The sequence below is a fragment of the Neolamprologus multifasciatus genome, chromosome 7 (assembly GCF_963576455.1).
Source record: "Neolamprologus multifasciatus chromosome 7, fNeoMul1.2, whole genome shotgun sequence".
In the NCBI taxonomy this organism is placed as follows: Eukaryota; Metazoa; Chordata; class Actinopteri; order Cichliformes; family Cichlidae; genus Neolamprologus; species Neolamprologus multifasciatus.
The window spans coordinates 37421704-37437290 of record NC_140445.1 but is presented as its reverse complement, the minus strand read 5'-3'; the positions used below and the strand labels follow the sequence as shown (position 1 = coordinate 37437290).

At 39.0% G+C, this 15587-nt stretch overlaps 1 protein-coding gene and 1 long non-coding RNA gene across 5 annotated transcripts in view; both read left to right on the top strand.

Annotated features, from left to right (window-relative positions):
* The window catches only part of dcc (DCC netrin 1 receptor), a 389213-nt gene that overhangs the window by 52553 nt on the left and 321073 nt on the right, over positions 1-15587 (top strand). The window lies entirely within an intron of this gene.
* The window catches only part of LOC146514744 (uncharacterized), a 67304-nt gene extending 51717 nt beyond the window's left edge, over positions 1-15587 (top strand). The window contains exon 2 of the long non-coding RNA XR_014875447.1: positions 1-15587. This exon is cut by the window's left edge and continues 22878 nt beyond it. This is a non-coding gene — a long non-coding RNA (uncharacterized LOC146514744).

Sequence of the window (15587 nt, the reverse complement as noted above, 5' to 3'; positions counted from 1 at the left end):
ATGTTGAAACACAGGTGGTGCTCTGGGATGTGAACACAATTTTCCTGTCACATTGAGTTGCTTTTTAAACCCCTCTGGTCTTTTGGGGAAAGAAAATGGGTTTTTTAAAAAATGTAAATACTTTTTGATGTGTGTTAGTTAGAATTACTCATTTTCTCCACCTGATTGCCAAGACTTATGAGAACCATTTCCAAAAGCAGTCACATATTTGTAAAGCAGACGGTTAGGGATTAGAGTTAGAGTATTGGTGATGATGGCTTAGAAACTACCTCTGACAATAAGCTTGCTTTCTGCAGCTACCGGCAGCTGAAATCAAATGTTACAGAGCAGCTTTCCTTGCACGTGGTCCGGGTCGGGATTGCACTGAAATTTTGGGTCCAGATATTGTTGCAGATTAAACTGTATTTTGGCCCGGAGCCCGTCTGTTTGTGGGGAAATAGGAGAGCCAAGTGTTAGAGCGGTTAAATGGAAAAGGCCAGTCAACCAGGAGAAGCATTGATATTCAGAACACACACACACATACGCATCAACACACACACATACGCACACTGGTCCTGTAGCTCATTCTAGCTCTCCACACATCAGTGGCACCATCGAATGAAGATTGAATATCCAGAGAGAGAGGTAGAAAGAGAGAGAGGGTGATAAAATGAGATGTGTGTGCTGCCTCAGTCGTTGGCTGAAACCTCTGACTTTAAAGTGCGTTCTGATTGGGTAAAATTGCAAATAAATAAATAAACAAACAGCACGTCTGTAATCAGAGCTTGTGATTCCTCTCTGCTGCACTGCTTAATTATGCGTGTTTATGTAAATGCAGACTCTTGATGAGATGGTAATGGATATCCCAGATTGACTTTAATGGATTCCAGAGAGACTGAGAATTAAACCAGCCTGTCTATTAAAGGGCGCAGAGGTGAAGGAACCCCCCACCAGGAACCCGCCACCTCTACGCATCCACCCCCTTTTTTCTGGCAGCCATGTTGGAGGCTTAGCTCTCTGTGAAGCTAATGGCGGTGATGTCTTTTACAGCTGAGTTCAACAATCTTGTCTGCTCCATGTGGCTGATCATCTCAGTAGCAGCTCATCATGTTTGTGTTTATATGATTAGAATTTTTGGCCATCTGATCGCAGCAGACAGAACTGATATGGAAGGGTTTTCAGTGGAAACCTTAATGACAATGTTCTGAGGGCTGTTTTCAAGAATTTTGCAGGCTCTTTTCAGAAGTTATTAAGATTTTTCAGGGACATTTTAAGACAGATAAGTTTTGAGTAAGGTCTTTTTTTTAGCTTTTGAAGATTATTCAAGATGCTGTAACAATTTCTGGGTAAGGCTACATAATGTTATTGGGCAGGTTTGATTGAGGTTAATATTACGTCAATCCAAGGTATGAAGAAAAAATTTCAGAAATGGGCTTGGCAGATTCAGCATACTCCAGAATCAGCATATAATGATTAAAAATCTAAATAAAAATGCACCAGTAAACTAGTGTTGTAAAAAAAGACACGAGGTGAATGCTGCAGCAAAAATATAAATTTGTTAATTTGGACTAGTAAATAAAACATTAATATTCTAGATGATAATACCTATCAGGGATAGAAAAAGACTTTACATGCAACTGAAAAACTTGACACCTTTCTTATCTCTTGGCGAAAGATCTTCCAGGGATGGTGACAGTATTTTATTTAGAATTGTTTGGTTGGTGATTCTAAAGCTAATCTAACCTGTTCTGGAGCGAGTTAGGTCTACAGCATAAGCTACACCATTACAGCTGCTAGTTGTCTGCTAGGCTTCACCTTTATTACTTGGAGTCACTCAACTGGAGTTATTGGATGGGTTGAAGCACACTGCATGTACCAACAAATGTATTAACAACAACAAAGAAGTTTGCTCTTCACCTTTGGTGAGTGAAATTCTCTTATCTAATTAAATGCAAATGTTGAGGCTTCAAAAGGTGGTTGGTGATATCGTTTTGGCTACAGTTACCCTGAAAGGAGAAAGAGAGACAGTGGGAAATGTATTTTTCCACTTCCACCATGAAGAAAAAGTAACTTAGGCTTAGGAGAGCACAGAATTGTGATCAACCTAAAGTATAACTTGCTTTATTTTGCCTTCTTCATCATTCTTTCTTCTCGACTTTCTTTAGAGTTGTTAATTGTATAAGAATAGTTAGGGAAATAATGGAGAGCTAAAAAGATATTGGCACACCTAATGTTTGTAACATTAGGATACTCGCTTAGGCCCATTGGAGATTTAACTGCCAGCTTTGCATTACAGTGAAGAAACACTGACATACATATATTCTTTAAATTGGACTACAGCAATAAGTAAATACTGTGTGTCTGTGTTTGAGAGATGAGCGATCCAGCAGATTGACAGAGGAATTAGAAGCTGTCTGCACACACAGAGGACAGGCTGATTACAATCAATAATCTATCAACCACTGCCTGACAAGATGTATTGATCAGTATGAAGGAGAGGGAGCAGCGAACAGCCCATAAATACACAAAGATGAACACACCCACACAAACACACACACGCAGCTGTCAGGCAGCAGTTTCTGTTTCAAAGTTCACTGAAGTCGGGAAGTTCAAACGGGATGAAGCTCGGGGAATATCTTTAAATATCTGTCATTGATTGATATTTTTAAAATGGCCTTTTGGTGTTATTACATTAAAAACACTCAACTATAATCTAAATGTCAGGCACACATTTCTTTTAACTGCTATTGGAGCAATGTCTCTATTTGATGTAAGCCAGACAATTTGGCTGTGTTAACATGCTGGTTATGTTGAATGCAGACATAAGAATCGAAGGCAGCTTTTTAACCCTTTAAAACTGGTCGGAGCGGGCACGCTCTGTTTTGTTTAACTATTTTTAAATCCCGGTAGCTCTGCAACTACGTAAGCTAGCGCAATAATTTTTTTTGCATATGAAACCGGAGGAGTTGTACTTACATCTTATGCCATCAGCTTGTCCTCGGTCACAGTTTCCTTCCACATATAGCTTTGCAAAAACTGCATAAAAAGCACTTGCAGCAACAAAAACATAATATTCCAGAAACACGCTTTGCCGATCCGATCAGCTGTTCATAACACTTCCTACGGTGGAATAGACGTCAGCGCCAACTTTTGCATGTCCGCCATTTCCTGCCCAAAACCGGAAGTGATGTCATTTTCACGGAAATGTAGGTTTTTTTTTTTACCATATAGTCTAATGAGCTTATACTGGTGTTTTTAAAAGTTATCTTTGACTTTATGACTTTCTGTGTCGTTTCTGGGATGCTTAGGACTCATATTGCACTGCTGGAAATAGTTTGTTTTGATGCACATGCTGCTTTTTTGCAAATTTGCATTATAATATTTATTTTCGTTTTTCCTGCAGTGTATAAAAATTGGTGTATTTCAAAAATAAAACTATGAAGACACTCAAAATAAATTTCCTGTGATGTGAAACTATTTTGTGCAACTTTTTTGTATTTACAGTTTTGAGGGATAAGCCTCTTAAATTTCTCTAACTAGAAATATATGTTAAAAAAAACAAAAACATTTTTCAATTTTTTTGTAGTTTATTGCACTTTTTTGCAATTTATGTAATTACTATGCACTTAATGCAGACATATTATTAAAATTTGGGCTATAATGGTTGTATTGATGTATATCAACTTGAAATTATCCCAAAAATGGCTCCACAGCATGTAAACATATAATATAAGCTCTGGCGGACTTGGTTCTATGATAGGTCTTAAAGGGTTAAAAATATTTTTAAGGCAATTTTTTTCAATGGATGCTTGACTTCCATTAGATTCAATTCAGCTTTTATACTGCTAGATTGTAGTACTGTGTTTCTTAGTTTCATTTATTTTCAAAGCCCACTCAGGCTAGGGCAATTAAAGTTATTACAATAAATATAACACTCAGCTGTAATCTTAATGTCAGGCTGTGATTTAAGTGGAAAGACGTCGTTACTTGATGTAAGATGGATAAGGCAGAAAAACTGCAGGATTGCTCAGATTTGATAGCAGTGGCTGCTAGTATGCTGGTTAGAGCCACAGGCAGCTTCAAATACTTTCATCTAACATCAGGAGCTTTTTTCAAATACTTGTAAAGGTAATTTTTTTAAACTATCGATATGGTAGAAATCCATGTGAAGCAATAGATGGTTAAATACAGACATTAGTTCAACTTTGTGAACACATTCTGCATATTAAGTAGAATATATAAATTAGGGACAAGTCTCTTGGTGCAGGAATGGTTTTGGTTTGCTTTTTATTATGACTGTTTTTTGCAATTGATCAACATTCATAGATAGATCCATCCTTTGGATAGCATTGCTACATCAGAATCCCCCCCCCCCCCCCCCCCCCCCCCAAAAAAAAAAAAAAAATCTATCAGTGGCTCCAAGGGGTTAGTCAGCTGACTGTATTTGGGATCCAGTTTCCACATATGGGATCTTTAGCATTTTAATTTAATATTTAATTAATAATTTAATATTGCTAAACAAATATTCCAACATATTTACATCTTTTTTGTCATGGTGAATTTATTAGTTACATTTTTCTGTGATTTTCCTTTTAACTTGTAGAACAAAAAATAGCAAGATCAGACTTGAAGAAGCCACAGCACACAGTACATATTTCTGTAATGATGCAAATCCCGGACAAGCCTCCAATTTGTCACAGTGTGACTGTAGAGGAATGAAGAGATATCACTTTTTGGAGAAAAATAAATTGCAGTTAGTTCATTTGTAATATGTGTAGTGTGTGTGGCTGTGTGGACAGTTGTGCTAACAAGCCAAAAACAAAGCACCAATAGCCAGTAATAGAGATCCAGCCTGTTTATGGCTTGTCCACTGTTCACTATATAATGTATGTAAAGCTGGACTGTAGTTGTTATCTGCTTATATAGTGCGCTATAATGGTGGTTAGAAACCACAAAAGCTAGTGTCCAGAGGATGTACATTACATTACTCGACTAGTACCATCATGCATTGTTGCCTGTTTGTTATCAGGGGGAAAAGAGGGAAAGTAGAGGTGGTATATATGGAGACAATGTGATTTTCTTACATGTTGAGTACCTGGGATGCATAATAATTCTGAGATGTTTCAGCCTTGCAGCAGAATTCTTTAAATAATATTCAAATACCAGAACCCCATTGAGATTTCAGTTTCTCAGTCCAAACTGTAAATATGTTTTTGATATGTTGTAAAATGGCTCTCATGAATATTATACCTTAAGGCGTAGTTGTTTTTTATACCAAATACATTCATCAAAAGCAGGCGAGTTGTAGCTGTAGTTACTATCAAGCTTAGGTAGCTACAGTCAAGCTTAGGTATACAGTTCAGTATGTTATAAAACAAGTTAAATGTGCACATATATGCAATATTGTTTTTTGTTTTTTTTCTTCTGTGAAAATATTTCAACTCCCTGCTATAGTTAACCAAAGATACTAGTGCTGAGGTTTCTGTGTGCTGAGGTTTCTGTGGCCTATTGTTTTAGGAGCAGCAATAATTAGGAATGTAATTATGTAGCAGTGATACAGTGCAGTGTCTGAAATGTATCAACAGATTTCTACACTTGTACCCAAGTAAGTGCACTACTTAGCAAACACTATATAGTGGGTGAATATTTGGCAAAACAAGTGGACAACTTAAACACAGCTCCAGAAACTCGGTTATATACATAAGCAACACAATCAGTCAAGCAGTCAAACCAGCCCACTCCCTTTCACAAGTGTACCATTATTTTAAACAATGTTAATATAATGTTAGCTATTAAAATGTGATCATAATACCATAAGGAAACAAATGAATTAAAAGCTGACCCAAACCCAAAACCAGACAGGCATGCAGACATTAGGCACACACACACAGAAACATATGGTTGGTGTGTAACGTGTGTGTGAAGGTCATTAGTTCCTGTCTGCTCTCTGCATGCTCGCAGCCTTGTTGGCATGATTTCTTCCATATCAGACCAAATTACCCACAACACCACAGCTACTGCCAACACACACAGCCCTGAGTGTTTGCATGTGTCCCCGCTCACCATACGGTGCACGCATGGACCATCTCCACCTCGGCCCTTCAATACTCAAGGAAACTGTGAAGGAAAAAGGAGGGAAAAAAACTCCTGGAGGAGAATCTCGGTTTGTACAATGAAGCACTTTATTGTTGCCTGTTTTGATAGAACTCACAGAGGAGGATTATCACAGTGTGATATTAATGTGCTTCTGTATAAAAGAAAGCCTGAGGTTCAGTCTCAACATTCATTGGAAATTCTACAAATCAAAACAAGCAGAAAGCCAAAAAAGACAATAGAACACACAAAAAATAGACAGTGTGTAACAAAATCAACTCATTTAAATGATGACATAAACTAAGAGGTTTTAGAAATGATAATAGCAGCAGGATAAGATGAACAATGCCAACAAGCTATTCATGTTCTTCATTTTGGCGGGATGTCTTCTGGAGGAAGTCCAGCTCTTCCTGCGGAGGCCCCATCTTCAGCCAAGATGCCTGGGCAGCTCCTCCATATGCCGACAGGACATTCAGAGTGTGCTCATTAGGCCCCCCTGGCAAAAAACCCACAACTCCAAGGTCAGGAGACGGCTCGTTAGGAAGGAGAAGCCTAATGAGCGGAGAGATCCTTAACGAAGGAGACATTGTTAACGAGCCCAATGAGCAGCAGCTTAAAACTCTTTTGGGCTCGTTTTTGGATGGAGAAGACGGGAAGATAACAATGACTGATGCAGTTCAGATCACCTCCACAGTCGTTCGTAATAAATACAAAAACTTCTTACAAATCATCAAAACATAGTTGCTACATAAATAAACTCCAGGAAAGCAGCACATCAAATAGAAATATACTCACTTTACTCATTTATGCTAATTTGCACATGTGGTAAAAGTGGTAAAGCTTAAAATCTGGGATGTAGTAAGACCAGATTTGGTTTAGATGTGCACACCCCTTTAGAGTGTTTTATGAAAATTTTGTGAACTTCTCATATCGCGCTATCATGTTTTAAAATGACTGCAAAACTATGGACATTTCCATCAGTGGTCATTTTAAGACACTAAACACACCAAACAAGCTGATTTTAATATTAGCACTAACATGTCACCTTACTCAGTGCTACTGAGCCTCAGGGTCATGAATACAGATCTCTTAAGCTCCATCCAAAAGGGACACAACATTAGCCCATCTGTTGGTGATATTCAGTGTTGGGACTAACGCGTTATTAAGTAGCGTGTTACAGTAACTACGTTATTATTGTGGTAACGAGCACGGTAACTAGTTATTATGCCAAAATCAGGAACGCGTTAATTGTTACTGGGATTTAGATAGGGTCGTTACTCGTTACTTCGTGTGGTGGCTGTGGCAGAGCTTCCACAGATTCAGTAACATTAGCAAGCAGTGGAGGCAGCAGGTGGATGAGGGAAAGGGGAGGCAGGAGGAGCAGAGACCCGAGGCAGCCGCCCGTCCGAGTGTCAGGCGAAGTTATGACCTGCAGTCTATCTGGGTCAGATATAAACCAAGTTTAGGTGGAGTTTATTTTCATTATGCTGACTTTTTCATACTGGGTACTAGCTAGCATGACGGAGTTTCTATACAGCTGGGTGGGTGCTATGATGTTACTGATGTTGAACTTAGGTTAGTTATTAGAGTTGCCAACCGTCCCGTAAGAGAAGATATTACATGTTTCGTATTGAGGTGAAAAGGAATGCAGTTTGTCCCGGAAAAGACACAAAGCTGGATTTATTCTTTGTCATTACTGCACAGCTGCCTCTTCTTCTCTCATTCTCTCCCCCTCTCTCTCCTGATTCTACTTCAATCATGAAACAGATCAATGATCAGCTGATCAGCTGATCAATGATCAGCTTTTCTCTCTTGTTTGTTTATCGCCCACTTTGCGCCAGAAAGAATGAACCAGCGGATGTCACGTTAAACAACAGCAGCACGTTTAAGCTTGATCAGCTGTTGTTAGAATTTATTTAATATTAATTTCTAGTATCAGCAGATGTTTGCTGGAGCCACAGCTGTAAAAGCTGCTGGTCATGACGTCGGTTTGTTTATCTGGTGATAGGGAAACATGAGGATGAAACCAGGAGATGTCCTAACTGAATCATCAGAGCTGAACAGGTGATGGAGAAACAGGTTTACCTTTTAGGTGACATGAACGAGTTGAAGGGAAGTTATGAACTGTTAGATAACAGATAACCCCAGGATCCTTTTTTAGGTAGCTGACAGCTGGTAACTGTGCAGGTGCGGATCTAGCAAAGTTTTGCCAGGGGGCCAGGTAGGGCATTAACAGGGAGAGGGGGGCACAAAGAAATACTTTTCTTTCTTATTCTCATTTAAAATGTCTCGCTTTTAAAAAATAATTATCTGAATCTTACAACAAACGATTGATAGATTGATGCATATATACCATCAAGACAGTGTACATCACTGTCACAACAGCGTTTGTTTTTTTATTTTTCCTATAATGGTGGGCCGGTCTCTAGTCAAAACGCCCGGGCCGATTTTTTTTGTCCCAGTCCAGCCCTGTATGCAGCTCATCTGCAGTCTGGTGTTACCTACATCTTCCTATTCAGAAGGCAGAATTTCCAAGTTCTGAGTACAGTTAAAAGGACATCGACTGCAGTTTTTGTGTTGGATGTAAAAGGCGCACATGACGCTGTGACGTAGGCTAGAATCATGGCAGCGGTCAACGACGGTCCAGGCGTGGGATTTCTCTCGTGGAAATATGCACATTAGTGATGGGATTTCCGGCTCTTTTTAGAGATCCGTCTCTTTCGGTTCGGCTCACTAAAAAGAGCCGGCTCTTTCGGCTCCGAACCAGCTCTTCAGGTTGTTTTGTTGCTTTAATTAATTTATTATTAACAATAATAGAAAATTATGCACAAAAAGAATTACTAGCGTAAAAAAAAGTGGTTTTATTTATATATGTTTATAAATAAATATATGCGGTGGCCCCTAGAGACAAAACACGTACAAACTCCAAAACACATTTCTAGCATGAACTGAACTTCCAAAGCAGAGCTACTAGATCACTTAAATTACACAATTGAAAGCATGAAAGCATGTGTGTATTGTTTGTGTATTTATACACAGGCACTCATATATATTCAAATAATTAAAAAAAAAAAGTTCATTTACCTGTTACTACCACACACCAAATCTGGTCGTTGGTACTTGCTGGCTTGTGTAGCCACTAGGTAACAAAAGCTCAACACTGCGACCCAGCATCCTGGAGCACTTCTGTTGTCTTTTGTACGTGCTTCTGAGTTTTTACGTGCTTCTGAGTTTTTACGTGCTTCGGAGTTTGTACGTGTTTTTACGTGTTTTTGAGTTTGTACGTGATTTGAAGTTTGTATGTGCTTTGTCTGTAGGGGCCACCGTAAATATACTTTTATTTATTCACTCCACATAAAATGTAATAAATAAATCATATAATACAAAAATCAACTATTCACATTTCAACTTTTAACTACTTAAATTTTCAGCTTTTTCCTTTTACAAATTTAAAGTGAAAAAACACAAAACACTGCAAACCACAACACAATTAAATATAAATTAAAATATGAAAACAAAAAGAAGATGCATATTCTCTGTCATATGGGCCCGCATGAATAAACTTTCTGAATCCTTTATCATCTGCAACCGAAAATAGTTGTGGATGATTACTATACCTTTCTAATGTGATGTTGTTGTCCCTGGCTCTCTTTCTCTCTCTCTCCCTCCGGCTCTGTTCCTGTGCTACTGAGTGTAACTACCGCCCCTCCCCCCTCTGCCCAGCGTAAAGCACAAGGCTCGCGTGCAGAGTGAAGCGGAAAAAAGTGCGAGAGAGAGAGGCTGAGAGAAAGAAAAAAAAAAAAAAACCCACCTGACGGCTCGCGATAAGGAGCCGGCTCGCGTCGTTCACGTCAAAGAACCGGCTCTAAGAGCCATTTCGTTCGCGAACGACCCATCACTAATGCACATTATTTTTTCCTTTCTATTGGTAGGTGGCACAGTGCACTTGTGGCAAGTAAGCAAGCTAGAAGACTGGCAAAGTTATGGAAGCAACACATTAACAAGAGAATTCTGAGTAAAACCAAAGTTACTTTTCCCAGTAACTAGTTACTTTGAAAGTAACGAGTAACTTGAAGTAACTGAATTACTTTTGATAGAAGTAACTAGTAATGTTACTAAGTTACTAATTTAGAGTAACTTACCCAACACTGTGATATTGTACAAACCCATTAATGGGGTGTTGCTGTAATGGGTCTCTGTTTTATCGAGATACACAATTACCTTTAATTGCTGGTAAAGAGTGTACTTTTATACACAACTTGGCACAAACAAATGCTCGGCACTGACCACCTAGTGTAACATTTGAACCCACTGGCTATCTTTTTCCAGTGTGCACAGTTAATGTTGTTACATGTAGTGTAAGCCACACATCACACAAGTAAGTTATGACTATAAACAGGAGGGACAGTGTCGTTTTCAGTCAGAGGCCAGGGCTTTTTAAGCGGACTCTGCTCTGTTCTACTTTTGAACTATATTCAGGAACATAATTTACAACATGAATCATCATGTCAGATTAAATAAGACGCGAAACTAGGGACTGAGACCATCGGTTTAACAGGAAAGTTTTTACTGTAGGTGGTGATTAAGGGAAATAAGCATTGTTTTCCCTCAGACTTTTATACACTGGATTTCTTTACGCAACCAGGGGACTTGCCTCCTCCCGTCCATTAAAGAAAAAAATATATAAAATTTTATAGCATTCTTCTTTCCAGAGCTGGAAGCTGCATCCATGGGTGAAACAGTGTCACACTTGTTGGCCAATATTGCCGGGACCACAACGAAAAACACCTCGTTTCTCTCTGTGGAGCCAGCGGTTTTAATAACCTAGCAGTATCTGAGGCCCTGCGACGAGAATGGTTTAGTGTTTCCATCCAATAGCTTTTTCGACTTCCTCCATTTCCTCAAAGTCAAATTCCAGACCAAACTGATAAAATGCATGAAATTCAAAGAATATTTTCCAGTGGAAATTATTTCAGCTGGGGAAAGAAATCTTTATTCTGAGGCAAGTTAGCCCTACCTTGGGCTTATGACACTTGGAAAAACTGACCCAGTATAAATGCATGTAAATGTATTATTACAGCAGAAATCATAATATTAAATCAATTCATTTAAATTTTATTTTTATATACTTAAATGGTCATTTTTTGATGAGGTATAGAATTTTCTGTTCATATTGATGGGAGTGAAATGATTATGGAGTACAGTATGAACTCTGAGGGACTTGACTTCTTCATACTCAGTATGAAGAAGTCATACTGAAGGTTGGTTCAGTCACTGGGGAGTCAGTGTGGACTGCCTGTTATAGTCTCCATCCTCCTCTTCCTCGTACTCCTCCTCCTCCAAATAGACGGCAGTATCTCTGCCACCTATTCCACATATAAAAGATTATTCTTTTCTTTCTCCCTCTCCTCTTCCCCACCTCCTTTCTTTTTCATCCTCCTCTTTTCTTAGCTTCTGCCCCCTCCTCTTCCTCCTCCACCTCGGCCTTGCAGTGAAATAAAAGATTACGGGCAGACGAGTCATTATTTTCAGTGATGGCAGTCATACATCATTGAGACTGCACTGGTGAGAGCGAGAGAGGGCGAGAGACATAGACACTGAGAAGGCAAAAATGAGAGAGTGAGAGAGAGGGGAAGGGAGTGGATCGAGAATGAACGAGAATGAAGCTGAGGATGAGCTTAGAGCTTCTTCCTCTCGTTTTTTTCCCCCCTCTGTCTGAACCAGTCTGTGTGAAATTAATGGCTGCTACACTGACCATGGATCAGACTCTGAGCACGTTTGTGCTCAAACAACTCAAACTGAAAAGTAAAACAGATCAACAAAGGCGCTGTTGATGGGGTTTATTAAAAATTTACTGTAGTTAATTAAACTTGCACATGGAGGCAGATTTCATCACAATTTAATCTGATCAGTTGAGGGATTTTCATTTGATTAGATGTATTTTTCAGACACAAATGCTGATCCGATTTTGTTTTAGGTGCAGCTTCGAAAAGTTTTAAAGTCACAGTGGGAGAATAGGCTGTATATAAAACATTGATTCAAGCCAGTTTATTTATTTATTTGTGTGTTTGATTTAAACCTGTTTTATATTAAAAGCCAGCAAAAAAATGACTTTAGCTAAGTCAAAGGACCAATTTAAACAGCCCATCTCCCTCAGGTAGGCCCACATCTTTACCTGCAAAGGTATTGTCACATAATTTGATACCCAGGTGTCGCACAGTGTTGCTATACCCAAAAGACCCCAAAACAAATGGACACAATTAACTTTAATTGCAAAAAGGTTTTAAGCAGTCAACAGGGACACATCACTACCGCCATGACGATTGTAGCTTTGGGATCTGAAAAGATATACTAAACAAGTTTTATGGTCCTGCAAATGTATTGGTCTGCGTACACAATTGGGTGGGGGGGGTCACCCACCCCAGATGTGCTCCTGTGCAGATGTAAGCGTCATGGCTTATTGGTTGACAAGTGGGCCCAAATAGAGAAAGACGCAAAAACTGTGTTCACTAGGAACAAGACAGCCACGAAAAACTTCAAAGTTCAAGTTATAACTTCACTCTTCTCTGAAGCTGACAAGCAAAAATGTCCCACCGGCCAGTTGTACCACATACTTTGTACACTGCCTCCATCTGATGAAATGCCTCTTTGTACAAAGATGGACAGGAACATGCACTGGAGCACAAATCTTGCTAAATGTGGAAGTCCATTAAACTTGCATTTTCTGTTATGACCAGTAGGGGGCCATTGGTTTCGAAACACTGTCTGAATGACGCTACTGCTCAGTTGGTTTGAGACTTCGGTACACACTTTCCTTTTGAATTCTGATTTTAATTGTGGGTTTCACATCTTATTTTATACAAGAGATTTATTTTGTAAATTATGGTCCCATTTAGAGTAAAACAGACAATGAAAGCAGAGTAGCTCTAGGCTATGACTACCTTGCAATTACTGCTGCTACTGCTGCTACTGGATGAGTGTGCAGTTAGTTCCAATTCATATAACAACAGTTTCTACAGAGTTCCAGCAGCTTTTCTCTCATCATGTCCAGTTAGAATAAAACAAATATGGGGGCAGCCACACATCTAAAGTCAACGCTTCAAAACATGAATTTACTGTATATGATGGTGAGACCAAAACCTGAGCTCCTCACTAAACCCTGCACTGCAAACTGAGATGCTACTAGGGACTAGAGTACGTTCCAGATGATCAGTCCATAGAAAGTAAACAATCACTTGTCTGACAATTTACAACAGGAAAACGCAAACTCATTGTGTTAGTGTGTTTGCACACCAAACTAGCATGTGTGCACTTTTCTGCACTGTTTTTGAACGTACAGCTATTACTACTGCTGCATTGATCTTGAAAATCTGTGTAGGCATACTTCTCCCCCCACACAGTGAAAATTGATGAGGAATCAATAAGGGAATTAATAAGGAATCTGACCTATAAGCAGAACTGATAAGGGCATTGCTGTCAATATAACTGAATATAACCAGTGGGGAGATGAATTGAATTGATTATAGTGTTAGTTCAGACAGGCCATGAAGTCAGGCTTAGCCTACATCAGCTGATGGTTCAGCTCATAAACGTCTATACATCCAGTTTCTAATGAGATGTGCTTTTTATCTTGCTTCAACTTAGTTTTGCTAAACTGCCAGCCACTTTGAAACCCACCCCTACCTCAGCTTTATGTTTCATGCTGTTTCTAACTTAATTATCATTCATGCCTATTGTGTTCTGTAAGGTAATCCAGCATCTGCCCTCCTACCTTTTCGCTAGCCATCTGTACATGTCGAAGGAGATTTCCCAGAACAGAGCCATGTCCTTTATAGCTGAGCTTTAGAGCTGTGGCTACTTGTAAATGTAAACTTCAAATTTAGAGCTCTCTCCACTTTTTCCTTGCCTATAGCTCTATCTTCATGGGTTAAGGCTGGTTATATCATATGTAGACCTACAATTCTGCAGTTTTTTAAAAAGAGGAAATAGCTGTTTTGTCGGGGAACCCTTTCAGCCGTGGATGATTGTAGCTTTAGTTTGGTGGTGAGTATTTGGGACAGCAGAATGGTGTATAGGGGGCTGAATTCATGGAAATGACACAACATGTCATCGAGTGCATCAGTATGGGTCACTGATGTCTTTTGAACAGTTCTTCTCCAACAATGAAGCTCTATGGCTCAGAGGAACAAGATATCCACACACAGCTCTCTTGCTGGGAGGATACAGTGTTGGTGTGGATCTTTTAAAGGGATTTTTTTACTCTAGAAGAACAGAATATTAACCCAAAGACCTGAGAGTTTTATTTATCTTCTTTTTACTTTCTGAAAAAAAAATCAAATAGGAGTGTAGAGTTAAACTAAAGGGATATTTTTATGTTCGAACAGTTTTCTCCACCATGCAATTGCACCATCTTTGTGCAATTTCTTCTCTGTGTTATCATCATCATCTCTGGTGGCGGTGTCATCATCTAACAAGTGACTCGAGCAGGCAGAGAAGCTGGTTTTCAGGGGAAGTAGCTACAAGGCAGCAAACCTTCAGGGGAAAGCTTTATGTTCCCTCACTTATTTTTTCTCATAAAATACCTGCTGGGATAATTGGCTTGATTGTTTGACGCTGTGCAGAGTTGCACTTTAATTTGCCACTCAAGCACCAACATAGCTACATGTGTATTAGAGAAGGAAATTTGTTCAAGGATTTGCTTCCCTTTGTGTCTCTAAGTAGTGTAAATTTACTATGTAATAGAAGTAGCACTGAAAATTGCATATTTGGATTCATTATAGTGAATATGTATATCACATCGCTCCTGTTGAGAGGCTGAAATTTGGGATGGGGAATAGATATTTATACGATGAAAAGATTTGTAAAACTGTTATCTTAAGACCCATCTGGAAGGGATTTACTCACCTTTGGGGGCTAGTTGATTTCACCTGACCCAGTCAGTGAGTTTTAATCCAGTCCAAAGGTGAGGTATTTGCCATCCCTCACCAGTAATAATTAGAGCAGATATGACTTGGTTTAAAGCAAATCAGTGAGTTTTCCCCCACAGGGCAATCGTTCCCTCTTTAGCATTTTATCAGTTCACTGAAAAATTCTAGCTTTATGTGTAAATATATTAGTTAAACGTCCTTTAAATCTGCCAAGACAACTACACCCTTACACTCAATGAGCCATTTTAAGACTATTTTATATCACATACATATATCAATGCAATCAATACACACATTAATACCACATTTTTATAACTGGTTTGTACTCACCTTTTAAGCTTTCAAACACTCATAGATCCACATGAAGTCCCTCCTATCCATAAAAGCTCCCAGTGAATCCTCCTTAATGCCATTAGAAGATCCCTTAAATAAAACCAAAGATTATTCAGTTGTTCAACTGGTTTCAAGGAGAATACATTTCGAGTTCGAGTAGATTTTGATAGAATATTAAAGTGAAATGACACCAAGGACCTGCTGGAAGCTGAGCTGGTCCTACTTCTAGATCCATTAATACCTGAGATAATAAAA